Source organism: Furipterus horrens, unplaced genomic scaffold (genome assembly GCF_987537825.1).
Source record: "Furipterus horrens unplaced genomic scaffold, mFurHor1.1.pri manual_scaffold_6, whole genome shotgun sequence".
Taxonomy (NCBI): domain Eukaryota; kingdom Metazoa; phylum Chordata; class Mammalia; order Chiroptera; family Furipteridae; genus Furipterus; species Furipterus horrens.
Genome location: NW_028327176.1, coordinates 38,357,756 through 38,384,970, shown reverse-complemented (window position 1 = coordinate 38,384,970; position 27,215 = coordinate 38,357,756). Strand labels below are relative to the sequence as shown.

The window sequence follows — 27,215 nt, the reverse complement described above, 5'->3', positions numbered from 1 at the left end:
AACCTACAGGCAATCACATGATTATCTAGTGATGTTAGTTAATCTCATTTTTATTCTTATAGTTATTCTTTTTTAGTATAGTGGTTAAGAGCACAGTCTTTCACCCTGACCAGGTAGCTCAGTTGGTTATAGAATCATCCTGATACACCATGTTGGTGGTTTAAACCCTGGTCAGGGAACATAGAAGAATCAACCAATGAATACATCTCTCTCTCTCTCTCTCTCTCTCTCTCTCTCTCTCTCTCTCTCTCTCTCTATATATATATATATATATATATGTATGTATATATCAGAGAAGGAAAACTCTGACTCCAAAAAACCTCCGCTGCCTTGCGGCATACCTCTTCAGGGGAAAGGCTAAGGGAGTAAACCCCGACAGAAAATCCGGAGCCGGAGTCCCTAAGGCGGTTTGACGTTGTAGTCAACACCGGCAACTCCTGCGGCGCACCTGAAGCCAAGCTGTATTAACTCCGTCTTTCCCTTGGATCCTTCAGCTGCGAAGAGAGGGGGGGTCTGCTGCATGGGCAACAGCAGACCCTCCATATCACCCTGCCCAGGCTCTGTAGCTTCAGCTTCCCTGGAGAGGACACTCCAGCGTCATCGCAAGATGTCGATTCAACACGGGAGGAGACAGACACCATGTCACTCCCGAGTCGGATTGCACAGCCATTCTCGGCGGTGTAGATAGACTCTTAAGAAGCTACACCATCGTCTCTCGAGACGGACGGCTGCCGACGACGATATGTATATATATATGTGTGTGTGTGTGTGTGTGTGTGTGTGTGCATGTGTGTGTGTGTGTGCGTGTGTGTGTATATATATTATCAACAACCTCTTCCTCTCTAAAAATATTTTGAAATTAGACTGCCTGGTCTCCAACCCTTATTAGCTACATAATCTTGAGATTCATGCCTCAGTATTCTCATTTGTGTAATGATGATAATAATATCTAATTCACATTACTATGTGTAAATCACTGGAAACAGTGTTTCACACATAAATAAGCTTGCAATAAATAATGCTATTATTACTTTTGTTGTTGTTATGATTAAAGCATATAGGATCATGTAGAAAAGAAAACTGTAATCACTGGCATCATTTTATTTTCTCAAAAAGAAAAAGTTTCGTTAGGACAACATTGTTTTATACCATATGAGGGTATAAATTTGTGGATAATTTAAATGTTGCATGAGATCTAAAATATTTTTCTAAAAATATTACTGCCTTTCTAATAAATGCTCACCTGTGGGCATAGATAGATCATCAGTTAATACAAAGGAGAATAATAGATGGTTCATCAACTGTTATAAGAAAGATCCGTCTATTTACCTGCTCATTTGGTTCCCAAAGCATGTGGAGTTTTCTTCAATACACAATCAGTAGAGAAATTTGCTTTTCAGTCTTCAGTTAGAGGGTATAATTGAAATTTTTACCATTTCATCTTAACAATAGCCTGGCTGAGAAAAACAAATTATATATCAAGAACTTGCTATATAAGTTCATCTCATAGAATCACCTTCACCCAGTTACATTATATATTTAACCAAGTACCATCTCATGAAATGATCATGTGTTTGCTGTAAAACCAAATATAACCATTGATCAAACAGGATTTCTTATATAAATCCCAAATGAAAAATCCAGTCTATAATTAATAACTGGAAAAATCTTTGTCTCATGTAATTAAATGGTGAGTTTCCCACCACACTTCTCAACATGTGTTTAAACTTACCATGTTTGGCCTTTTGGCTGCCTTTCAGGAAGTCCAGAGGCACATTTAGAGGACAGTCATATAAACAGCATTAACTATCATGGCTAGTATCTTTGAATTACTGTTTTTATTTAGGTTTTATTTTCCTTACCCAATTCATTATCTCTATTCCAGTGTTCTCTTTTTGTATGTTTGCTATGAGGGGGCACCCCAAAAAACTGGAATTATATTCTGGAGGGTGGGCCCTTGTAGTACAAGCTTCCCCCACTAGTTGAGTGTTCTAGGAACCCACCTGTAGCACTGTACCAGCTGGCCTTGTTGTGAGAGGCTGCATTTGGCTTCAGTAGTTTTTTTTGGAAGACTTTTTCCATGCGTTTGCCTATTTCATAATGGGTGAGGTATGAGTGCACCTGCCTGCACCCACTGAGTATTCAGCAGTTTTTGACCAAAAATAGCATAACCCCTGATCCCTACCCTCACTATTCACCTGATCTTGTCCTGAGTGACTTTTTTTTTTTCCCTGAAGGAAAAACATCTTCAAAGCAAAATGTTTGCTCACATGGAAGAGGTGAAACAAAAACTGGCTGAAGTATTAAAAGGCAACAAAAGTGATGAACTCACAGACTGGTTTGAGCAGTTGAAAAAAATCTCGATAATTCCGGCCACGATGGAGGCTTAGATGGACACGCTCGGTCTCCCTCTACAACTAGAGAGGAATACAACTACTTCAAAACAAAGGATAACTAGAAATTCCAGAAAATAAAGCTACACGGAAGCCCAACGCATGAAGTTATAAACCAGCGGCGCTCTTTGGGCAGGTAAGAGCAAAAGTAGGTGGTGCTGTTTGCGGTCGCACCTGGGACAGCGGCAGGGAGAACAATCCTGGCTGCAGTCAAACCCCAGCAGCTCGCGACCCCAACGCTGGGGAAAGCAGCCACCACATCGCCTTGAACAGTGAGGCCCAGGGGGGCGGGAGGACGGATCCCGGTCTCCTAGTGGAATAACTGTGTGAATCCATCTTGGACCCCTGCCCCCACAGAAAGCAACACAGGGCTGCGAAATAGGTTGCGGACAGGCGCCGGTCGCTGGGTTGTGACGACAAAGCACCACATCGCAGCGAGAAAGGTTGCCGAAAGGCGCCGGTCGCTGGGTCGTGACGAGTACACAGGCACTGCCCCCTATTGCCGGCCCAAGAAAACAAAACGCATCTGTCAAAATGAGGCACACAACCATAGAAATCCCAGTGGCACAGTTCACCAGGCAACAGATGGAGAACCTGACAGATGAACAAATAAGAAACCTGTCAGAGGCTCAGTTCTGGGCCATTGTTATCAGGTGGCTTACAGAATTAACAAAAGATCTGGAAAAAGATGAGAAAGAAGCGAAAAACACTCATAACGAAAGGAACAAAACCACATACAAGACAGATTGTGAGGAAAAAAAATCCAGAGTTCATTTCAACAAACCAGAATATGGAGAAGGAATGGGAAGCAACGATGAGAGGATCAGAAACCTCTGGGACAGCTATAAAAGGCCCAACATAAGAATCATTGGCTTGCCAGAGGACGAAGAAGATGAACTAGAACTTGAAAAATTGAGTGAAAATATAATAAAGGAGAACTTCCCAAACTTGGGGAAGGAAATAGACTTACAGGTCCAGGAAGCACAGAGAATTCCAAAAAAACTGGACCCAGGGAGAACCACTCCAAGACACATTATAATCAAAATGTCAAAAATTAAAGATAAAGAGAGAATCTTAAAAGCAGCAAGAGAGAAGAAAAGAATCATGTACAAAGGGGTCCCAATTAGACTATCAGCTGACTTCTCAAGGGAGACCCTGCAGGCAAGAAGGGACTGGCAAGAAATATTCAAAGTAATGAAAATCCAAAACCTACAACCACGAATACTCTCTCCAGCGAAATTGTCATTCAGAATAGAAGGGCAGAGAAAGTGTTTCCAGGACAAAATAAAACTGAAAGAGTTCATTAGATCCAAACCACTGTTATATGAGATGTTAAAGGGACTGGTTTAGAAAAAGGAGGATCAAGACAATGAAACCTAAAATGAAAACTGCATCACAAGAAACAACAGAAGCTAGGGAATTGAAACAAGGGCAAACTAGACAGGCAACGAGAGTGAAAAAAGAACTATAGGTACGGGGAACATATTGGGGGGAGGTCAACAGGGAGGGGGAATGGGGAGAGGGAGGGAGATGATATAGGAATTGGGGATCATGGTGGGAGGGAATGGAGTGGATGGAGAGAGATTGAGAAGAACTATATGCACAACTAATGGACATGGTCTAAGAGGGGGTGACAACTGGAGGGAAGGGGGCCACAAGGTGGAGGGGAGCAGAGAGAAGGGAAATTGGGACGGGTGTAATATTATAATCAATAAAACACATTAAAAAAATCTTGATAAGTGTATTGCATCAACTGGCAAGTACTTTAAATGTGACTAAAGTTTAAACATGTAAGAATAAATACACAATTCATTTTTTTATAAATAAATTCTGGGGTTTGGGGGGGCCTACCTTTTACATTGTTTTAAAAGAACTGTAGTATAAATTCAAGAACTTTAAAAACTGAATATTCAAGCTGCCTTTATCAAGACATTGAAACAGCATTAAGGAAATTCTAAATCAACTGCAATAAAAGCAAAAACAGAACAAAAACAAAGACCCAATCCTGCCATGAACTGAGGGGTTTTATTTTCTTTTTACATTTGCTTACTTTATTAAACCTTTCATCTAAAGTTCTAAATAAATCCTTTATTTTTAATACAGTTAATTTTCATTTACAGTTAAATATAGATTTAGTTATTGTGTTAAAAATTTCCTAAATTATCTCTTCCATTAGTGGGTAAAGTCAAACATAGTTCTCATTCTTTCTTCAGATGGTATAATTATCTTTAAAATGTTAGCATGAGGCTTTTATAAAGAAGACATCTTTGCAGATAAATATACATTCATTTTTCCCTCATTGGGATGCTTTTCTAACTCACAGCAGGGACCCTAATTTCTTTTATCTTGGGCAAAGTTTCTTCAGCTCCCAAAGGGAAGATGGTGCAAGTTGGAACCAAAGTACTATGATTAACGAATGCATCTTCTTCAATGTTACAACTCAGAATTGGCATTTATATTGGGTAAAGTGTATTCAACTCACAGAGGAAGAATTGGGCTTTAAAAAAGATTCTAAAAAATAAATAAGTCAAATTGGTTCTGTTTAGTAGTTAAAATTCTAGGCAGGCCAGCAAAGAGAACTGACTGATTTTTTTTTTTTTCATTTATTCTTTCTTCTGTTGTCTTTGTCTTTTTTTTTCTCTCTCTTCTGTAGTCTTTGTCTTAAAATTATCTAGGAAATCTACTGGCAGCAATTTGGTGTCATAAAGTGGCTGAGAGCACGTGCCAAGAGATTCAGTCAGTTCCTTTCCCATCCAATAAAGAGCTCCCTATGTATCGATCAGTGTACAAGTTTTCTCTCTTGTATTTATTGCTCTAAGGCAGCAATTTTCAACCTTTTTCATTTTATGGCACACATAAACTAATTACTAAAATTCTTCAACATACCAAAAAATATATTTTTTGCCAATCCGAGAATAAATAGGTATAATTTTGTTTCATTTACACTGGATGGCTATTTTTGTGTTGGCTGTTGTCATTATTTTATTCAACAAACAAGGGAAAAGAGGTCAGTGCCCCTGACTAAATAGTCAGGTATCACATGCTTTAAAAATTCTTGTGGTACATCAGTGGAAAAGCACTTCTCTAATCTCATGAACCATTTGCTGAGGCCTCACTTCACAGACATGAGCAGCAGCAGTGGTGATTTGGGGCTCTCAATATGTGTTATGTCTTGTTGGTATTGTTCAAAGAATCATATTCTAAACATCATTAAATTCATTATAGCCAGAAGGATGAAATATAAGGGGCAGAAGACTTTGGTACCCAGTGCCATTGGTACCTACTTAACTCCTGTCTTGATTCTATCTTCTCTCTTAAGGAAAGTGATCTGAGTAGAAAATATAGAGAAAGACTGCCCAAAAGGATGAAAACAGACAAGCATATTCCTAAGGACATCTACATTTCAGTAATATGGTTTGCTTATCTATCTTAGGTTAGCTCACTAAATCTACTTGAAAGGAACAAAGCATTGTTTTCTTATTTAAAACTTACAAACATGTCACCACTTCACTAATTAATCTTGACCCTCTTGGTTTGTTCATTCATACATTTATAATCCAATATGTATTTGAACCTATGTGTCATGAGTTGGGTTAGATAGGGATGCAGAAGTATGGAAAACCCAGTCCCATTTATATACTAGGAAGGCAGATAGCTTTTGAACAAGTAATTGCTCATGAGTTGAATAATATAAAGTTGAAGTACAAGGTGCTGTGAACACTTACAACAAAATGTTTTAGGTTGAGTTAACCAAGAAGCAGACTCTGAGACAAGAATTCTTGTCCAAGGGAGTTTCTCTCTGGAGAAACCAGAAAGCAAATGTGAAGAGCATGAACAAGGGAACAATTTGGAGGGTACCTTCAGCCTCAAGCTGCAAGGAAACTAGAGCATCAATTACACCTCAGAGTTTGTCCTGAGCCAAATCAAGTACATACTTGTAAAGTGGCCTTTCATCTTGCCACATGATCTGTTGCTCTTACAGGACTGGATATAGAGCAAGAGTGTGGTTCTGGTGATTTTCTTCATCCTTTTCCTCTGTCACCTATTTTAAATGCCTCTCAATCTTAGCTAGTACTTATATTGGTCCTGGTGGCTTATCAGGTGCTGCAACCTAGACTTTAATCCCATGGTTGTCATGCTATTAGCAAGGCTGTGGTTACTGTAATTGCCAATTTATAGTTGAAACTAAGCACAGAAACACCAAGCTTCTAGCTTGTGAAGTATTTTTCTTTTGTGAATGAGTAATGATTTTTGCCAAATATTGATCTGCATCTACTGTGATCACCTAATTTTTCTCTTTCATTTGGTTATTGTGGTGAGTTCCATTTATTATTTTTTTTGTGTTGAAGCAACCTTGCAGTCTCAGATTTGGTTTGCCAAAATCCAATGCAGGGATTGATTTGGGATGACAGAAATTTTTAGGGATCGACTGTGAAAATAAGTGGAAGGAGGTTCTCTTGTTAGGTCTAATTATATCTAGGAGTTATATCTTCCTAAGGAATTGCTCATTAATAATTTTGAAATGTTCCTCTTTGTATTTTATAATATTCTTGCCTTAAAGTATACTGAATTTTATATTAATAATAGTAATGCTGTCTTTCTGTATCTTGTCTGGATGATATCTTCTTTCATCTTTATACTCTATTTTTCTGCTTCTTTTTTTAAAGTCTTTTTTAAATTCATTTTATTTTATTTTTTTAATTTATTGTTTTTTCTATTACAGTTGGCCCATTTTCCCTCCATTACTTTCCCCTACCCCACCCACCCCCTCTCCCACATTCAATCCCCACCCTGTTGTCCATCTATTTAAAGTGCATATCTAAGCTTGCTTTTAAAAAAACATATATGATAATATTCCCTTTCCTGAACAACATATAATTATTTATAATTAAAAATTTTCTTAGGTTTTTAATTAATAACATTTAGAGAGAAGTTTTAGGTCTACAGCAAAATTGAGTGCAAAATGCATGGAGTTTACATATACCCCTTTTCTTATCTTAATGAATTATCTAGAACTTCCAATACAGTGTTGAAAATCTATGGTGAGAGGGTACATCATTGATTTATACCTGATCTTGTAGGAAAGCTTCAAGTTTTTCACCATTAAGGATGATGATACTAGCTATAAGTTTTGCAGGTCTTCTTTATCAAGTTGAGGAAGTTCCCCTCTAGTCCTAGTTCACTAAGAATGTTTATCATGAATAGGTATTGGATTTTGTCAAATGCTTTTTTGAATCAATTGGTATGATCATGTGAGTCTTTTCTTTAGGCTGTTAATGTGATAGATTTTATTGGTTGATTTTCAAATGTTGAACCAGCCTTGCATACCTCGGATAAATTCTACTTGGTTGTGGTATATAATTATTTTATTATTATTATTAGAGAAAGGAAAGGAGAGAGAGAAAGAAACATCAGTTTTTTTGTTTCACTTATTTATTCATTCATTGGTTGCTTCTTTTATGTACCCTGACCAGGGATCAAACCCACAACCTTAGTGTATCCAGATCACACTCTAACAAACTGAGCTATCCAGCCAGGACAACAGTTTTTTTTTTTGTTTGTTTTTTTTTATTTATTTATTTATTTATTTATTTATTTATTTATTTATTTACTCTTTCTTTCTTCCTTCCTTCTTTTCTTTCTTTCTTTCTTTTTCTTTTTTTGCTTAATTTTCATTCTAACATACACCTAGAACTTCCATTTCACTAAATCACCAAATAAAGTTAACCAAAGAGGGGAAAGCCCTGTACTATGAAAACTGTAAGACAATGGAGAAATAAATTGAAGAGGATATATATACTAAATGGAAGGATACACCATGTTCATCGAATGGAAGGCTTAATATTGTTAAAATGTCTTTACTACCTAAAGCAATATACGGATTCAATGAAGTACTATTAAAACACCAATAGCATGCTTCTCAGAACTAGAACAACTCACAAAATATGGGGGTACCCCTATGACTGGTTCTCCTGGAGTTTTAAACTCTCAAACTTGCCCACACTGAGCCTCCAGTATTCATTAATTACACGTCAGGTTTTCCTGCACTGGCACTGGTTGGTTCCTGCGGAGGTTTCTGCTCATGGGTTTCCTCTCCAGAAGTTGTAATTTTGTGTATTTGCCTGTCTTTCCAATTTTGGGGGCAGCAGTTTGTCCTGTGTCCTCAGTTCTCTGGTGCATCTAAGAAGAGCTGTTGATTTTTCAGTTTCTTCAGCTTTTTACCTGTTAGGATTGAGTTATGACTTCTATTTTTCTTACATGCCAGACAAAAAACCAGAAGTACAAACTCGACTTTTTAATTAGAGTTCTTGCTCTAGTAATTCTACTCTTTAGCTATGGTGTGTTTTCCAAGTGGGAACATCTCCATTCTTCTGATTGTTTATGCCAAAACCCTTAGAAACATTTATAACTTCTTTTTCTCTCTCCCTCATATCTAATCTATCAGAAAATCCCATGGCATCACCTTTAAAATATATCTATTATCTCCAGACCTACTTTTCTGGTGTATTCCACCATGTTTTCTCACCTGAATAATTGGAACAGCTTCCTATCTGATATTTCTTCTAGCCCTGCTCTCCAGTGTAGTCACACCAGAGCAGCTAGGGTGAGCGCCTTACAAAATACATTAGAACAGTGGTTCTCAACCTTCCTAATGCCACGACCCTTTAATACAGTTCCTCATGTTGGGGTGACCCCCAACCATAAATAAAGCATAGTGATTAATCATATATGTGTTTTCCGATGGTCTTAGGCGACCCCTGTGAAAGGGTCATTCAACCCCCAAAGGGGTCGCAACCCACAGGTCGAGAACCACTGCATTAGAATATACCACTCCTTTCTTCAAAACATTCCATTGACTTCCCATACACTTACACTAAAATCCAGAGTACTTATAGAGGCTTCCAAGACCCTCTGTTACCTTCTGACCTATTTATATATTACCATATCATTTGCTTTTAGTTATTAGGTTGTATGTAGAATATAAGCTCATGAAGTCAGAGGCTTTTTTAGTCCACTCATGTGTTGTGTGGCCAGAGATACATTTCTGAATAAATAAATTGATTATTGTCATCTTCAAATGTTTTATTTTTTTAATCTGTACTACAGAAGAGTAGTTCACATTGTTTAATGTAGCAGATGAAGGAGCAGGGCGTGTCTAAACAGCATCATTGAAATTGGAATTCGATTACACCTTCCCAGTGCCCAAAAGCAAAGAAACTAAACTGATCACAACAAAAATAAAGTCCCATAAAACTAATAAACAACAACAACCAGAGGCAACAAAAAACCACCCTTGTGCTGCCATAGTGGGTTTTATCACCACAACTGTTGATATACATTGTAAATTCTTCCACAGAAATGATTTTCATGACAATCTGTCCAATTTCTGACTTATTACATGAATCCATAAAAATAACATTGGAAATACCCCCCAAACCACAGAAAAACATAACATAAAAAATAAACAAAACTTTGTAGCATGCATATAATTTATAAATAACATATGAAATGATACATTATTTTCATTATAATATTAGGCAATTTATAGCAAAGTACAAATTAGTAAGTACTAATGCTCTAAAAAATACTACAGTCTAATTTTTTTTGCAATTGGCATTTGAAATTAAATACTAATAGCATACTGACGCTTTGTATGCAAGTGTTAACTCGTGATGGTTCTTATTTCCTACAGAAAGATTTCAATCCCAAGTTTTAAAGATCAATGGCATCCACTGGAAATCCTCTTTAATTACTACAGTATTTCTTTTGCAGTCTAAAGGGACTCTTATAAATGGCAAAGCAACTAACATTTTATTTTGACAGTTATTTGAATTATAATAAATAATAAGCTCTTACACAGTATGTTTATGGTTTTGGAGAAGCCATCTGTTGAGAAATGCATTTTGTATAGCTTCTGTAGAATTCAGTAGGGCCACTGCCAAAGAGAAAATGAAAGGAGTTAATAGAAGATAGAAAAGTCACTTCACTTTTGAAGTAGTGCTTTTGCTTTTTGATCAAACTAGAGATTTCATCTCTTCACCTTCTAGCCTTATCACCTGGGATGAACCTCTTTTTTTACTAATTGAAGCCTTCTTTACTTTTCAATCCATCCTTTAAAGTTTCCTAAGCAGTAAAGTAGTTAATTCACTAATCAAATAATTAATTAATTAAAATAATATCTGGTGTGCATATGTGTGTGTGCACATGTGTGTGCTTTAGAACAAATATTTTTGTGAAGTCTCCTGTCTCTTTCAACACATGAAATTTTTCTTGGAAGTCCCTGGCAGGTGGTATGAACTACTCTATGATAACAGACCCTTTGGCCACTTCTCAGGCCTGTCATCCAAGGTACCAAAGCTGTATGGGGTTTAGGAGTAAATAAGGTAGGATTTGGTATTCTCTTTGTTATGTATGCAGCTTTCTCCATTACACAAAAGCAGCCTGCATTGAATATATTTCCTCATAAGGATTTAATCTTTCCCCTACTCTCACCCTCAACTTCCACTACCATAGGATTAGAGGGAATGGAGCAGCAGGCAAGAGTGAGCAGGAGGCACCACACCATGCTTAAGACTTGGTTAATGTGTCAAGCTTGCTGTGATGGGTTCCTCTTCCCTTAAAAATTATGTTCTTACCCCTAAGTCCATGGGCCTAAATGGACTGCAGTGGCTATATGAGCCTTGTGAATTTGTAGAAACATTTGTGGTAATGTGTATTTAACTAGAGGCTTTTCAAATGCCCCTAAGGTCAGTAATCAAAGCATTAGCTTTCTGTCACCTCATGAAACATGTCTAGTTTGCCCATCCCATCAGTTTTAGAGACATGCTAGAAATATCTGAATTCTACAATTTTTGGTTCCAACTAGAATTACCCAGCACTTCTACCCCACTCCTAACACCACATCAATACAAAGCACTTGGTAGGTAGCTAGTTACAGCAAGAGGTAATGTCTGATAACACTTAGGAGTACTCTCTGAAGCTAGGCAGAGCTGGACTTAGTACCAACTCTACCACTTTCTAACCAAGTAGTGTTGGGCAAGTTACATGCATAGCTAAGCCTAAGTTATCAAATGGACATAAGAAGTATACCTATCTCATGGGGTGATTGTGAAGAATCTGAAAAATGTGTGGAAAAGCACATGCTTGGAATGCATGGTAAAGTGCATGCTTCAGAATAAAGATAAGTACTTAAAAATATATTGATGGACTCATTGACTGAAACATCCCTTATAGCTCTTCCCTGCCTTTTACATATCCTCGGTAATCTTCAAAAGACAGAGAAGAAATAATAGCCAAAGACTGGATCCAAAAAGAAAATGTTCCTCTGTACCTACAAAGCTTTCTAGTCTCCCTACATAAAGCAGAAAAAGAGACCCTGAGAGAACTGAGTGCTCAATATTTATAAACACATAATGATAATTTATCTGCTTTTTATAAACTCTGATTCCTCTTTATTTCCATGGTTTGTATTGTAAAATACTATTAATAATAGACTGTACAAACATTTAGGGCAAAAATAGAGTTCAGCTTTTTTTTTCAACATTGTCTTATATTGAGATTTAAACAACAGTTACTGAGTTCTGATACTGTGGGAGTCACATGCAAATATTAAATATTATTCAGTATTAATAAGTATTAAAATAGTTCTAGCATAAAAGTGAATGAGATCATTTTCATGGTTAATAGTCATTACTTTATAGAGACAGGATCTTCTTTAAATGTCAGCATTATTGGGGCACCCAGGTGTGTCTGTGTTTAAGTGATTTGGAAGGAGATGAAGCTTTCCAGCTGGATGGTTCCAGCTTCAGTATTCAACTGTTTAACGGGCAGCTCTTCAGCCAAGAACTAAATGCCCTTGTGCTGGTGCCACTGGCAGGCATCTCCGCCTAGCCACAGGATTCCACTGAAGCCTCCGTTTTGAGAAACTTTGACTGCAGGTAGTTGGCTCAGAGTAAAGTGACAAGTCTTGTGATTAAGGAAGAAAATTACTTTCCAGTTGGAATCAAATAGGAGACCTGACTGATTCCACTAGCGTGCTACATAGAATCACATCCTCTAAGTTGGCTCCCTTGTTAACATCAACTTCTTTCTTAGTCTATACCTTTGTCTTTCCCAGATCCTCACAGCTGTCTCTATGGGCAAACACATGAGCACAATCCTAGGTGGAATTCCTGACTCTGGAAATACATCAGTCTTATCCCAGTTAGGCCCAGCCTTAACCACTCTGGGGCAACTCTGCAGCAATCAGATACAGAGTTTCATAACATGCCTCTGGACCTAATCCACAGGGCCACACTTTGATTGAGATTTCTTGTCTTTGTCACCACATCTCCCTCTAGAACTGAAAGCTATAACTGATGATCAGATTCTAGTTTAATGCATCCAAAGTCAATGTTCATTGTAATATAGTTTGATACTATGTTGTAAAATTTTTGAACATGTTGAGCTAGATTTAGATTAGGAATATAAATCAGATTTAACTCCAGGTTTCATTTATTCAGGAAATTGGAGAATAAGAATGTTTCTGTCTTCTATATTAGTAAATGTACTGATTATATATGGATTTGATTCTGTTTAAAGTGATTCACTAAAGATTTTGATTAGGTAATAAATAATGGTCCATGCTAATAGTACATGGTTCAGTTTAGTTGAAATAGCTAGGTGGAAGCTTTAAATACAGATAGTTAGAGGCAGCTCTTTTATGTTCTTCTTTGTTCTCAAGCATCTACCTGCATCACAGATACATGACATCAAATTATTGAGACACTTCATTCTTCATCAGACAGACCTGGTACTATCAGGCTATAACGGATCAGATGGCACATCCATGCCTTGAAAAATAAGTCTTAGAATAAAAGGCAATAGATGCCTTTTATATGCAGGGGTTGCCTTCCTTTCAAGGAGCAAGCACCTGGTGTTTCTCCTGAATTTTCATTTTGTTGGCTAAACATTGAAAGAAGAGGTAAGGACTTTCAATGTTCTTCAGAGGGTTTGTCGTGTACTTCTACTGCTAGCATAAATCAAAAGGCTGACTCCCCAGAGACACAATAAAAAGTATAAACATGGCAAGCAACCACAAGAGTGTCAGTGTCACTTTTTGGGAAGCCACAGATTGATGGAATCACTGCCAAGCAGGGCAGGAGCTGAGCCACCCTGTCTGCGGTCTACCTCTTCAGATGGCCCTTTTGGCAGCAGATAAGTCATTAATGAGCTGAGGGTCTCCAGGGACAGAGAGAGAGCATACAAGTTCTGATGCTCTGTTGGTTCCCAGGTGCAATATCAAAAGGTGAGGGAATCATAACTCTTTGTCTAGGCCTTCCAGCTTGGCTTATGATATATCTTGAGAGCCTTAGGGATTTCCTTGTATAATGTCATGGCTCTCAGCGTAAGTTAAGACTCAGAACTGAGAAAATAAAAAGCTTTATTGGTTGTGAAGTTGCTGACTTTATACTGGTTCTTCTTGAAACCCACTCGTAGCTGGAAAGGCCAATGCCTAAATCATTTGTTCTTAAATGTTCATGTGCAGAAGAATGAGCTGAGTAGTTTTTCAAATGGGCCTCACATTCAGAAATTCTGGTATTTCTGGCTTATGACCCACAGGCATGTATTTTGAATAAGCACCCTGAGTAATTGTGACCTGCCATTCTAGAACCAGTCTGGAAAAGACTTCTTAAGAAAGCAAACCCCAAATGCTTATGGCTCCAGGGGCCTCATTTCTCATGGTTTAGGTAGCCATTCGGAAAAAGAGAGATTGTTTTAGGTGCAGATCATGGAGGACATAGCTCTGAGACTATCCTCAGAAGACCATCACCCTGAAAACTGTTTTATGACTCTTGACACAAGTATGGCTCAGTTGGTAATGTCTTGGACATAGGATAGAGGAATGCTATCATAGCATGTTGTGCATTTTCTGCTACTCATCTGTCTTCCTGAGGCGCTCTCCAACACTAGACATGGAAAAGTGGCCCAAACTAAGTCAGGAGACTTAGTGTGAAATTGAGCAAGTCATTTTATTTTTCTGAGTCCTAGTTTCCTTGTATGTAAAATTAAAAGGTCAATACAGATAATTTTAAAATTCTTTTAAATCCTGTGTTGTGTGAGCATGTTTATCTTCCTTTAACAAATTTTTCTGAAAGTCTAAAATTAGGAGTGAGGGCACTAATATTCCTACATTGTTTCCTTGTCGTTTTTGTCATTGTCATCATTTTCCTCCCCAAAGAATAAACTGTATATAGTGTTTATGAAGTCAAGAAACTGACCTCACAGCTGGTAGGGTAGCAAAATTTTTATTTGTTTTAGATTAAGCAAATCCCCATTGACTTCTTAATGTTTTATTCTCCTATTCCAATTTGATAACATATATATTGTTTTTGTCCTGCACTTACTTGGTTGCCATAATCTTATGAGTTCAGAATATAGCAGAATATACTAAAAAACAGCATAATATAATTGCTGAACATGTTGACTCTTGGGCCATAAAGACCAGATATAGATTCTTGCTTCTGAAACTTACTGGCTATTTAAAAGAATAAATTCTTCTAAGTTCAAATGTCTTATCTAAAAAAGGAGCATAATAATGATAACTGCCAAGTAGAGCTACTATGAGACTTGAAAGAAAAAAAGTGCTTATAAACAGCATATAGCAACAGCTCAATAAAAACTAGTTTTTGTTTTTTTTAATATGCCAGAGGTTCTCAATTCTGGATGTACAATAGAATTATTAAACGGGAAGTTTTTAATACATTTTAATGTCTTTTCTCCACCTGAGACTAATTAAATCAGTACTTCTGAGAATGGAGTCAGGGCATAGGCATATTTTGAAAGCTTCCCAAGTGATTCTATGTACGGCAACGGTTGAGAACCTCTGGTATTTGCCAAGCATAATATAGAAATCAGAGAGAAGATGGTTCTTTTGGCCTCTTATGTACATATGACTATTAAACACTGTCAACACAACTGATACAGACCTCTCAAAGACTCAGGAGTGAGGTCTTTGGTAATCACTACAGTATTAGTCCTTAACTGGTCCCTGACTGGTGCCCTAGAGTCCAAGGCCATTTAGTGGAAGAAAACAAGGTAAGTGTTGGAGTCTATTTTAGCCTTTAGAGCCCAACATATTCTTCCAAATTCTGTGATCTCTCATTTTTATAGGCTTTTTCATGATCCTTCTAATATTATTGCTATTTAAAAAACACAGCATAACAAAAAAATAATCTATCAAAGCTGTGAAAGTCATATAAGGAAAGTGATTTTTTGTGAAGGTGAAGGAAGATGTGTTAGGGTGTCTTGGGGGTTCAGTATGATTTTTCACTGGTTGTTGGTCCCCTGGTTCAACTCCGAGCACAGAACAGGCCCAGAGATATCAATTAATTAGATTCTGGGGTTACTTTCCCCAGAGAGAAGGCCATGACCTGACCTTCAGCAGCCTGACCATTAGGGAAAGCTCTGTTTCCAGCCCCTGGTCTCTATTGCTGCGATCCTAATAAAATTTTAATCTAGCCTGAATAGTTAAGGCAAATGCGAAATTTCTAAGACTTGTGGCTGTACTTTGCCAGGGCTCACCTCAGAGAGGATCTTGAAGCTTGACATGAATTCAGATAAATGAAATGACACCTTTAGCCTGGAACAGGTTGAATCAGCACATACTCACTGATGCAAGACCATCCATTGCCTACGTAAGGACTTTGCTGGGCTCAAAGCCTCCCCTTTCACCAGAGGAGGCTCCAAACATTTTTGTGACAGGCTCCAAATTTATGCCCTTGATTCTTGTTGGTAGGTGAGCTTTGAAAACTACAGTTGAAGTATGGAGTGGAAGGAAGTAGCGTACCTACCCATGCCAGAAAAGCTGAAGTGTGTTGGATAGTGTGCTGGAAGAGCAGCCAGAGGGCAGTAACTGCCTGGAGTGGGCAGGGTGAAGAAGGGCTGCAGTGGGAAGCCTAACACAGCTTCAATGTAGTGGCCTCTGGTGTTTTCCCTTCCCAGCAGCCCTTCCTCTCCTTTGTCACCAAAATCAGATGGTACCAGAGGACTTGCTCCCATTCCTGACTCCTGACATAGTGATGGCTGTGGAGGTGCATATGTAACTCAAGGAGAGTCCACCAGGGCCCTTCTTTGGAACTGGTATAAACAATGAAAACCACATGCTGATGATGATGGTCTCAAGGAGAGAGTGTGCCTTAGAAATGAAACAAAGGTGGAAGCAAGGAGAGAGATGGAGGGAGAGACTGGATGATTCCTCTGTGTCTGACCCTGGCCCACCCCTTGGTGTTCCCAGCAATGTGAACCAATCAGTTCCCCCTTTTTTCCCCCAAACTACGTGAACAGACTATCTGCCACAAAAAGTTCCAGTACAATCCATTTCTCAATTTTCCCAAGAACTGTCCCTCCACAGGGCAGGAACAATAGAACTTTTTCCTCAGTTATCTTGAAGAGGCTGCCTCTCCTAACAGGAAAGTTCTTAGGCAACATAGTTCATCCAGAACTATTTAGTTTGTAAGGATTTTGCTATCATCTGTTGTTCACAGTTATTCTGCTCCTGGCAGATTGAAAGCCCTTCAGTTGCATTTCAGATTTAGACCGAGAACCACTAAATTCAGGGCATGATAGCTGTGCCTACCCACTTTCATTCTTTTCAGCTGAAGCAGCTCTCCAGTTAATGCAGCTCTGTGACTGGTGCTTGTATAAAAGGTAGAGGAGGGCAGACACAGGACCAGAGCAGTCAATACATCTAATGATCAGAAGCCTTCCCTGACCTGACCGACTTCCTCTTCACAGGAAACCTGTGCTGACATTGTTTGGATTCAGGAACTGAAATAATACACCAGGGATCTTTCTCTGGGGCCAGAGGGGGGTCTTTAGAATGAGACATACTATACACTATATTTTCTGTAGCGAGATAGAGCTAATTAGGTGTTTTTGAATAAAAGCACTGAAAACAGATTTTTAAGGAATTTAACCCACCCCCTCACAAGCAACCTGGTGCTAGAGTGGGTGAGCACAGTTCCTGGGGACTGACTTAGCAGGACACGGTTCAGAAAAGGCAGCTTTCTAAGCAGTCCAAGCCAGCAAGAGCCTTAGAGTAAATGTCAAGCTAAGAAGTGGTCCTTAACCAGGGGTGATCTGCCTGCCAGGGGACATATGCTGTGTCTGGACACCTTTTGGTTGTCACATGGGGAGGGAGCTGCTATTGCTATTAGTGAGGAGCGGCAGTGCACAGGACGGTCCCCACAATTATCGGGTCCTAAGAGAAACTGGGCTAAAGTCAATAGTGACATCTGGGAGATATGGGGACATCAAGGACAGACAGACATTTTATCCACCCCCGGAACAAGAGACAGTTTATAGTTAAGGGAAGGAAGTGTTAAAAGGTATACATATGGACCAGGAATACAGAGGTCCTGTGACAGCATGAGGCATCTGTGTTGGTTGGTCTTAAATGGGAAGGTTGAGCTCCTTAAAGGTCCAGAGTAGACTTTCTTTCATTGTTTCCTTTACAGTTAATGCTAAAATATTTCATCCCCAGTTAATGCATACTAAGGTAATTCAGTAAAGTTACTGCAGCAGGGGCCACTTTATTTCCTTCTGTACTCTCAGTCCCTAGCACAGAGTAAACTCAGTAAACGGCTGTTGTTAATTGACTGGAAATAAAAGGAATGCTACATCACTGGGTTCTGTAAACATAAATCCATTTTTACATATAACTATATGAATATTTACACATGTACATGCATATATATTGTTTTCAAGACATACTTTGGGTCATTAAATCTGAGCTAATCAGCTGTGCATTTGTTAACTTTGTGACCAAGAGTAAATCACTTAAATTTTATAATCTTAGTGTCCTCAGTTATATACCAAAAAACATTAATATTGATATTACAAAGTTTTGAAACTTTAAAAAATTGAAATATAATCTTAAGGTTACCTTTTTAAAAAGTACAATTCTCTTGTACTTAATATATTGAAAAAGTTGTATATAACCATGACCATCTAATTGAAGTACATTTTCATCACCACAAAAGGAAACTTTGTACCCATTAGCAAGGACTAATGGACCTTATTTCCTCCATCCCCTGTCAGTCATTAATCTAATTTCTGTCTCTATGGAATTCCCTATTATGGACATTTCATGTAAGCATATCATACCTTTGGCAATATTAATTGAATATATCAGTAATTCATTTCTTTTTAAGGCTGTATAATAGTCTGAGGGTACGAATATGAGGTCTGTCTGGAAAAAAAAGTCCAGCCACTGTTAATATAACAATAACTGTTTGTGTTCAACATCAATATAAACTGGCAGCCAAGGAGAGTGGACTGGAATGAACATGCATGAACAATGGTGATTTCACTCTACTAGTCAGTAGGGGAAGTAAATGCTGTTGAGTGAGCATGTGTACTGTGTGGCCATTGCATTCAAAATGACAGTGAGTAGAGCAATGAATCTGCATCAAATTTTGCATTAAGCTTCAACATTCCTCTGTAGAAACTATCCAGACAATTTAGAAGTCTTTTGGAGTTGATCAGTGAGAGCAGTGCAAATAAAAATGTGGTACAAATGCTTCAAAGATGGTCAAGAATCTGTTGAAGTGATCCATGTTCTAGAAGGCCTGAAATCAGCAGAACATATTATAATGTTGAATGTGTACAGGTTGCAATCAACAAAGATCAGAAGTCATGGTGCAAGAACTAAATGCTGATCTGGGGATTCCAAAACTACCATGTCTGAGATTTTGGTGCATGATTTTGGCATGAAAAGTGTCATGGGAAAATTTGTTCCATGGCTTCTGTTACCAGAGCAGAAGGAATAATGTGCTGCAGTTACTAATGACTTGATTCAAACTGCTACCAATGAACCAGATTTCCTCAAGAAGGTCATAACCAGAAATGAAACATGGGTCTACTGCTATTATATGGAAACAAAAGCCCAGTTGTCCCAATGGAAGTCACTCGGTTGTCCATGCCTAAAAAAGGTGCAGCAAAGTCTCAGATCAAGACCATGTTAACTGTGTTCTTTGATTGGGAAGGTGATATTCATCACGAGTGCTCCTCCAGGAGAAACAGTTAATAAGGAGAACTACCTCAATGTTGTTCCTTGGTTGAGAGATGCAATATGGTGAAAACAGCTACAACTCTGAGCAACTGCTGATTGTCATATTCATCACAACAACATGCTTGCTCATGCATCACATCTTGTGCAGAGTTTTTTTGGCAAAAGATCAAATCACAGGTGATTTAGCTGCCCCCTAAGCCGAGATTTGGCACCCTGAGATTTCTGGCTTTTCCCAAAATTAAAATCACCTTTGAAAAATGAAGATATTTTAGATCATTGATGAGATTCAGAAAAATATGATGGGGTAGTTGATGGTTATTGGGAAAACTGTGTGAGGCTCCAAGGGGCCCACTTTGAAAGGGACTGAGGCATCATTGTCCTATGTACAATGTTTCCTGTATCTTGTATCTTCTTCAATAAATGTCTCTGTTTTTCATAGTACGTGGCTGGATAATTTCTGGATAGACCTCATATACCACATTTTGTTTATCTATTCCTCAGTTGATGGACATTTGGATTATTTTCACTTTTTTGGCTATTATCAATAATGCTGCTTTGAGAATTTGGGTTCAAGCTTTTGTATGGATATATGTTCTTTATTTTCTTTGCTAGCTAACTAAGAATAAAATTTTTAGGTCATATGGTAACTCTGTATTTAAACTTTCAAGTAACAGCAAACTATTTTCCAAAGCAGCACAATTGTACCAGCACTATATAAGGGTCCCACGGTCCCACTCTCTCCACATTCTTGGCAACATTTGTCATTGTCCATCTTTTTTTTATGGCTATCCTAGTGGGGATGAAGTGGCATTTGCTGTGGTCTTGATTTACATTTCCCTAATAACTAATGAAATTGAACATCTTTTCAAGTGCTTGTTAGTTATTTGTGTATATATATATATATTTTTTCTTTTTTGAGAAATGTCTATTTGAGTCCTTTGCCTGCCTTGTAATTGTGTTTTTTTGTATTTTTGTTGTTGAGTTATAAGGTTTTTAAAATATATTCTGGATACTAGTTCTTTATCAGATGTAAGCTTTGCAAATATTATTTCCCATCCTGTGGGCTTTCTTTCATTTTCTTTTTTCCTTCTCTTTTTCTAGCTTTATTGAGATAAAATTAACGATAACATAATTAGTTAAAGGCATTGATTTTCAACCTTTTTCATCTAATGGCACACATAAACTATTTACTAAAATTCTGTGACACACCAAAAAATGTTATTTTTATTTTATTTTTATTTTTTGCCGATCTGACCAAAAAAAGGTATAATTTTGATACATTCATACCAGACAGCTATTGTTGTATTGACTGTTGTCATTTTTTAAATTTAACAATCTAAGGGAAAAAAAATCAATGCCCTGACTAAATAGTCAGATATTGCACATTTTAAAAATTCTTGTAGCACACCAGTGTGCCATCACACACCTGGTTGAAAATTGCTGGTTTAAGATCTAGAACATAATGACTTTATATTTGTGTATATTGAGAAATGATTACCATAGTAAGTTTAGTTAACATATATCACTTTACATAGTTACAATTTTTTTCTAGTGATTAGAACTTCTAAGAGTTACTCTCTTTTTCGTGGCATCTTGCAGGTGGTTGGCTGCTTCAGGATGAAGCTGAACATCTCTTTCCCAACCACCGGCTGCCAGAAACTCATTGAAGTGGACAATGAACTCAGATGTTATACCTTTTAGAGAAGCATATGGCCACAGAAGTTGCAGCAATCACTCTAAGTGAAGAATGTAAGGATTATGTGGTTCAAATCAGTGGTGGGAACAACAAAGGTTTCCCCGTGAAGCAGGGTGTCTTGACCCATGGCCATGTCCACCTGCTTCTGGGTAAGGGACACTCCTGTTATAGATCAAGGACTGGAGAGAGAAAGCACAAATCTGTTCAGGGTCTCATTGCGGATGCCAATCTCAGTGTTCTCAACTTGCTCCTTGTAAAGAAGATATTCCTGGTCAATTGTACTACTGTGCCTCATCACCTGAAGCCCAAAAGAGCTAGGAGAATCCACCTCCTTTTTTTTTTATTTTTAATTTTATTTTTTGGTTTTTCAATTACAGTTGTCCCATTTTTTGCCCCATTGCTCCCCTCACCCAGCCCACCCCTTCTTCCATAATCATATCCCTCCTCATTGTCCATGTCTATGAGTCATTTATACATGTCCCTTGACTAAACCCTTCCCTTACTTATCCCCCTCTCTCCCTCCCCCCACCCCCTATTGACTGTTATTCTGCTCCTTGTCCTATTTAGTTCATTTGTTTATGTTGTTCTTTAGTTTCCTGTATTAGGTGATATCATATGGTATTTTTCTTTCTTTGCCTGGCTTATTTCACTAAGCATAATTGTCTCTAGTTCCAAGAAAACAGACAACCCAATTAAAAAATGGGCAAAGGAACTGAACAAACACTTCTCCAAAGAGGACATACAGAAGGTCCATAGACACATGAAAAAATGCTCAACATCACTAGCCATCAGAGAGATGCACATAAATACCACAATGAGACACCACTTTACAGCAGTCAGAATGGCCACCTCCTTTTTAATCTGTCTAAAGAAGCTACGTCCACCAACATCAAAGAAAGTAAGAAACCTAGGTCCAAGGCACCCAAGATTCAGCATCTTATTACTCCATGTGTCCTGCAACATAAATGCTTTGAAGAAACAACATATTTTAAAAGATAAGGAATAGGCTGCAGAATATGCTAAACTTTTGGCTAAGAAAATGAAGGAGGCCAAAGCAAAACACCAGGAACAGATTGCCAACAGATGTAGGCTGTCCTTTCTGAGAGCTTCTACCTCTAAGTTTGAGTTCAGTCAAAAATGAGATTTTGTAAGAGTAACAAATAAATAAAAATACAGATTAAAAAAATGATTTGCTTTCCTATCAACTTTCAAATATACAATACAGTATTGTTAAGTATAGTCACCATGCTGTACATTCCATCCCATCCCCAGGACTTTTATCTGATAACTGGAGATGTGTAACTTTTAACCAACCTTCACCCATTCTCCACCCATACTGCTCTTCTGGCAACCACCAATCTGTTCTCTATTTCTGAGTTTGGTTTTTTATTAGACTCTACATATAAGTGAGATAACATAGTATTTGTTGTTCTCTGTGTAACTTATTTCAATAGCATAATGCCCTCAAGATCCATCCATGTTGTTTAAAATGGCAAGATTCCCTTCTCTTTAATGACTGAATGCCATTCCATCATTCACTCTCTTGATAATGTCTTTTGAAACATGAAGTGTTTAATTTTGATGTTAAATTTATCTATATTGTTTTGATTATTTTTGCTTTTTATCTATAAAACTATCGCCTAATCCAAGGTCACAAAGATTTAAACTTCGTTTTCTTCTAAGACTTTTATAGTTTTAGCATATTTGTTTAGAACTGTAAATTTTTTGGCTAACTTTTGTGGATGTTGTGAAATAGAGTTCCAATTTTATTGTGCACATAGTCAAAAGACTATTCTTTTCACATTACATTTTATGTACATCCTTGTCAAAAATCAATTGACCATCAATGTATGGATTTATTTCTGGAGTCTCAATTTCATTTCATTGATCTATATCCCTATTCTTATTATTGTACCACAGTCTTGATTATAGTAGCTTTGTAGTAAGTTTTGAAATTAAGAAGTGTGATTCTTCCAACTTTATGTTCCATTTTCAAGATTAGCTATTCTGTATCCCTTGCAATTCCACATTAATATTAGGGTCAGCTTATCAGTTTCCACACACCTAAAAAAATGTAGCTAGGATTTTTATAAGGATCACATTGTACCTGTAGATCAATTTAGGGACTATTATCATATAATACTATTAAAATATTAATGGAATATCTTCCCATTAATTAGCTACTTAATTTCTTTAAGTGATGTTCCATGAATTAAGTGCTGCAGCAAACTCTTGTTTCAAAGATAAAATATTTACATTAATTTATGATGTAGTATATTTTGAGCCTCATGATAGCTCAATATAAATACTGAGTTTACTGCATATATGGCCTGATTTCCTAATAATATGCCAGATACTGAGATCCCTTTCTGATTCATGGAACTGGGTCAAGAAGGCTCCAGTGAGTCATATGCACAACTTCTTGTAATAAGACAGCCCAATTGTGCTAAGTAGAGTTCAGATAATAAGAAGTAACTGATGAAGTCTTGAGAAGATTTTTGTTTTATGAACATTTTCATTTTAATAGTGTTTATTGTTAAAGAATTTAGCCCATATACCAATCTCAGGGTTCAAATTCCTCTTTCACTTGAATGTGAAATACTCTACTGTTTCCAAATATTACTATCACTAATGCTGCTGCTACTATTACTACAATACTACTACACACACACACCTGCTCTTTAACACTATTACATGTTTTGCACTATGCTGTATAAGTATCATTTCATTTATCCTTATGACGGATTTTTGAGTATTATTATCCTCATTATGCAGATGAGAAAACTGATGTTTTGAACAACTTAGGAAGTCGCTTAGAATTACACAACTAATAAGAGTATGAACCTATATGTGAAGTCAGGATTTCTGGATTCAAGTCCAGTTTCCTTTTCACTTATCTGCTGTCTTCTCTATAAAACAGAGATAAGATAGCTCTCTTACCATCCTCATAAGGCAGAATGAAGAGTCAAATTATATACATATTTTAAAACATCATTTGAATGTAATATATTAAAAGACTATTGAGGGAAAAACAGAGGTGGAGAAAGATAAGAAAAGAAAGAAGTATCAACAATGCAAAGACTAGGAAGCCACCAAACATGTATTCATTCAGGATGTAATTACAAGCATTCATTATGTGCCAAGTACTCTTTTAAGCACTGAGAATGCATGGAGGGCAAAGAGAGACAGGATCCCTGCCTCTATGGAACTAACATGTAAGTACAAGAGCCAGACCTTAAGTAATTAAATGGGCTATTTACCAAGTGTAATAGATTCATTGAATACAATGAGTATGGTGATGTTATAGTGACCAATAGAGAGGGCCAACTTTGATAAAGATTACCACTTAGGTGAGGGGATTTGAGCCCCATAAAATGTTTCTTTCACACTAATAATAATAATGGTGGCAGTTTTTAACATAACTTACCACCATCTTCTTCTTGAAATCTTCTCCTCTCTCTTTCTCTTTTTACTTCTTTGAATTACCTTTTTACTTATTTGAATCTCCTTCTCTCTCAGCCACTTTAACTGGTATCTCTTCCACCACCCAGCCTCTAACCATTGGTGAACTTCAGGAACATGTCTAAATGGACTTTTAATTTCATTGTCAAAACTCCCCACAGTCTTGCAAATTTCAGAAAATAGAAAATGCCTCAACCTGGAGTTGTTCTTGGCATTTCCTGCTCCCTCATGTTCATATCCAACCCATCAGTGCTGTTCCCATTTCAGGTCCTCAGGTTACCTCAACTCCTCCATTGCTCTGACCTCATTAGGTGATAGTGATAGATTTCTTTCCTGGACGACTGCAGTTGTTCCCAGAATGGCTCCTACTTCCCTTCTTGTCCTCCTTCTTTCACTTAGTAGCCCTTTAAGAGTATAAACCAGATCATGTTACTCTGTTTAAAGTTATTTAAATGTTATCCTTCCCACTGAAAACAAACACACCTCCTCTATCATCCAGCTCCTGTCTATCCCTCTGACTTCATCTTTCTTCACTTTCTCCCTTGAGTTCCATACTTGAGCCAATGACCTAGTTTCCTTTCAGGGAAAAGTTCACACAAGTCTTTTGTTTTGCTTTTTCTGTTTATGTGCCTGTGTCCTTCTCATCCTTAAAGAGGAGCCTGAACTGAATGTTCTAGCTAATGCAGACCAATCCTTTATTTGAATTCCAGCCCTATTTGCTTCTTTCAGAGAATTACTTAGGACTTGTTCAGTTACTAGCATATTGTCTCGATTCTCTGTAAGTTATAAAATCCAAGAGAGCAGATACCAAAACTGTCTTGCTCACTAGTTTCTTCCTGACATTGGCCACCGTGTCTGCCTAGAGGTGTGCCAGTAACTGTATGTTGAATGAATGAAAATGTAAAATGCTTATTATATGCCAGCCACCATCTCAAGCACTTCGTATTATCTTTTTTCTTCTCCAAAATGTCATTGTGGTGGATACCAATATGACTCAATTTGTAGATGAGAGAATAGAGGAGCCTATGTGTGCTCCTTAATGACACGTGGCCAGTAAGTAAGAGAAACAGACTCTCAACCCTGGTCTTTTTAATTCCAGAGCTCAGAATCTTAGCTATTGTATGGCTCTCACAGCCTGCCAACTTTGGGGTACTAGTTTGCATTGGTTACATCTTTCTTTGCTTTGCTTGTCTCTTTAGATTTCTGAAATCCTTGAAAGTTTTCCTCCTATATTCTCCAAGATGACTTACCCAAGTAGAATATATGTATGCCTGTACATGGGGATGGATGGTAGTAATAAAATGTCTTGAAAGTATTATCAGTAACCAACTCAAGAAGCTTACTCTTGTAACCTAAATTTCTTTTTGAAAACCTCTCTCACTTTCCCAAGGATGTGTGTTACTGGGGAAAATTGACCAAAACCACAGCACTGTGTATATTATTCACTGAAAGTACAGTAGATTTAAGTCATTGAACCAAGCTATTTTACTTACGTTATTTATAATCCTCACTTTGACTTTAATGAAATAGGTACTTTCATTTTTATTTCACAGCTGAGAAATAAGATTCAGAGTGGCTACACAATGTGGTTCAAGTTACACAGTTACTTAGTACTAAAGCTAGGTTTCACTTCCAGTTTTTGTCAGGATCCAAAGTATACACTCCTTGCAATATTATTACATATTGTCCCTTGCTTCTCTCTACCAAAGTTTTCTAAAAATTTAGAACTTAATACTTATCTGTGTAAATGTTATAATACAAATATATGTATATATATATGTGTGTGTGTTTACACACACACACATATATATATACATACCTGAGTACATACACACCTCATTTTCAAGCTGAAATATTTTGAAGGCTATTTAATCCACATGTTTTTATTTTCTGTTTCTTTATGACAAATTAAAAATATCAAAATCAATTAGACAGCTCAGGAACTGGCAAACTTTTCTGTGAAGGGCCAAATAATAAATATTTTATGTTTTGTGGGCCATATGTCTCTGTCACAACTACTTAACTTGGCTGCTGTGGTATGAAAGCCTCTATAGATAATATGAAACACATGAGTTTTTCTGTGTTTCAATAAAAGTTTATTGACACCAATTTTTAATTTTTTATAAATTGTTATATGTCATGCAATAATCTTACTTTTCAACTATTTAAAAATATAAAAATTACTCTTAGCTCGTGGGCTATACAAAGACAAGCAGTGAGCCCAGTTTGGCCTGTGGGTCATAGGTTTCAACCCCTGAGTTAGACTGAGATTCTGTATGTTCCAGGGTAGTTTTGACTTTCTTAATTTTTCTTAAAATTCTAAATGCTCTAGAATGTGTTTTGAAATGCCTAACCCACCAATGAACTGGATACTGAATTAAAGCACATGATTATATTAATTTGTTCTTCAGTGTAAAGGGGTAAAAGCAGTATGGAGGGAAGCATATCAGTGATTGAAATTCAATTATAGTATATCGTCAATGCCACCTACCGCTTAGAAGAGTCAAATCAATGAATTCACAACATTTATATAATGTCCTTTTCACAGTCCTTTTACCTTTTTAATATTACCTTTGCATATAAAATAAAATGTCAATAAAAATAAGTAGAA

The 27,215-nt window shown here is 37.3% G+C and overlaps 1 long non-coding RNA gene across 2 annotated transcripts; it reads right to left on the bottom strand.

Annotated features, from left to right (window-relative positions):
• Nucleotides 1–1,335: 1,335 nt before the first annotated feature.
• On the bottom strand, nt 1,336–25,151 carry LOC150005998 (uncharacterized). 2 transcript variants are annotated; one of them, XR_016511713.1, is made up of 4 exons: nt 25,088–25,151; nt 24,801–25,008; nt 10,251–10,329; nt 1,336–1,457 (listed from the first exon to the last, which is right to left on the bottom strand). It is a non-coding gene; the product is annotated as an uncharacterized LOC150005998 (long non-coding RNA). The 2 variants fall into 2 exon arrangements; XR_016511712.1 differs by having other exon boundaries at nt 24,801–25,127.
• Between the last annotated feature and the right edge of the window lie 2,064 nt (nt 25,152–27,215).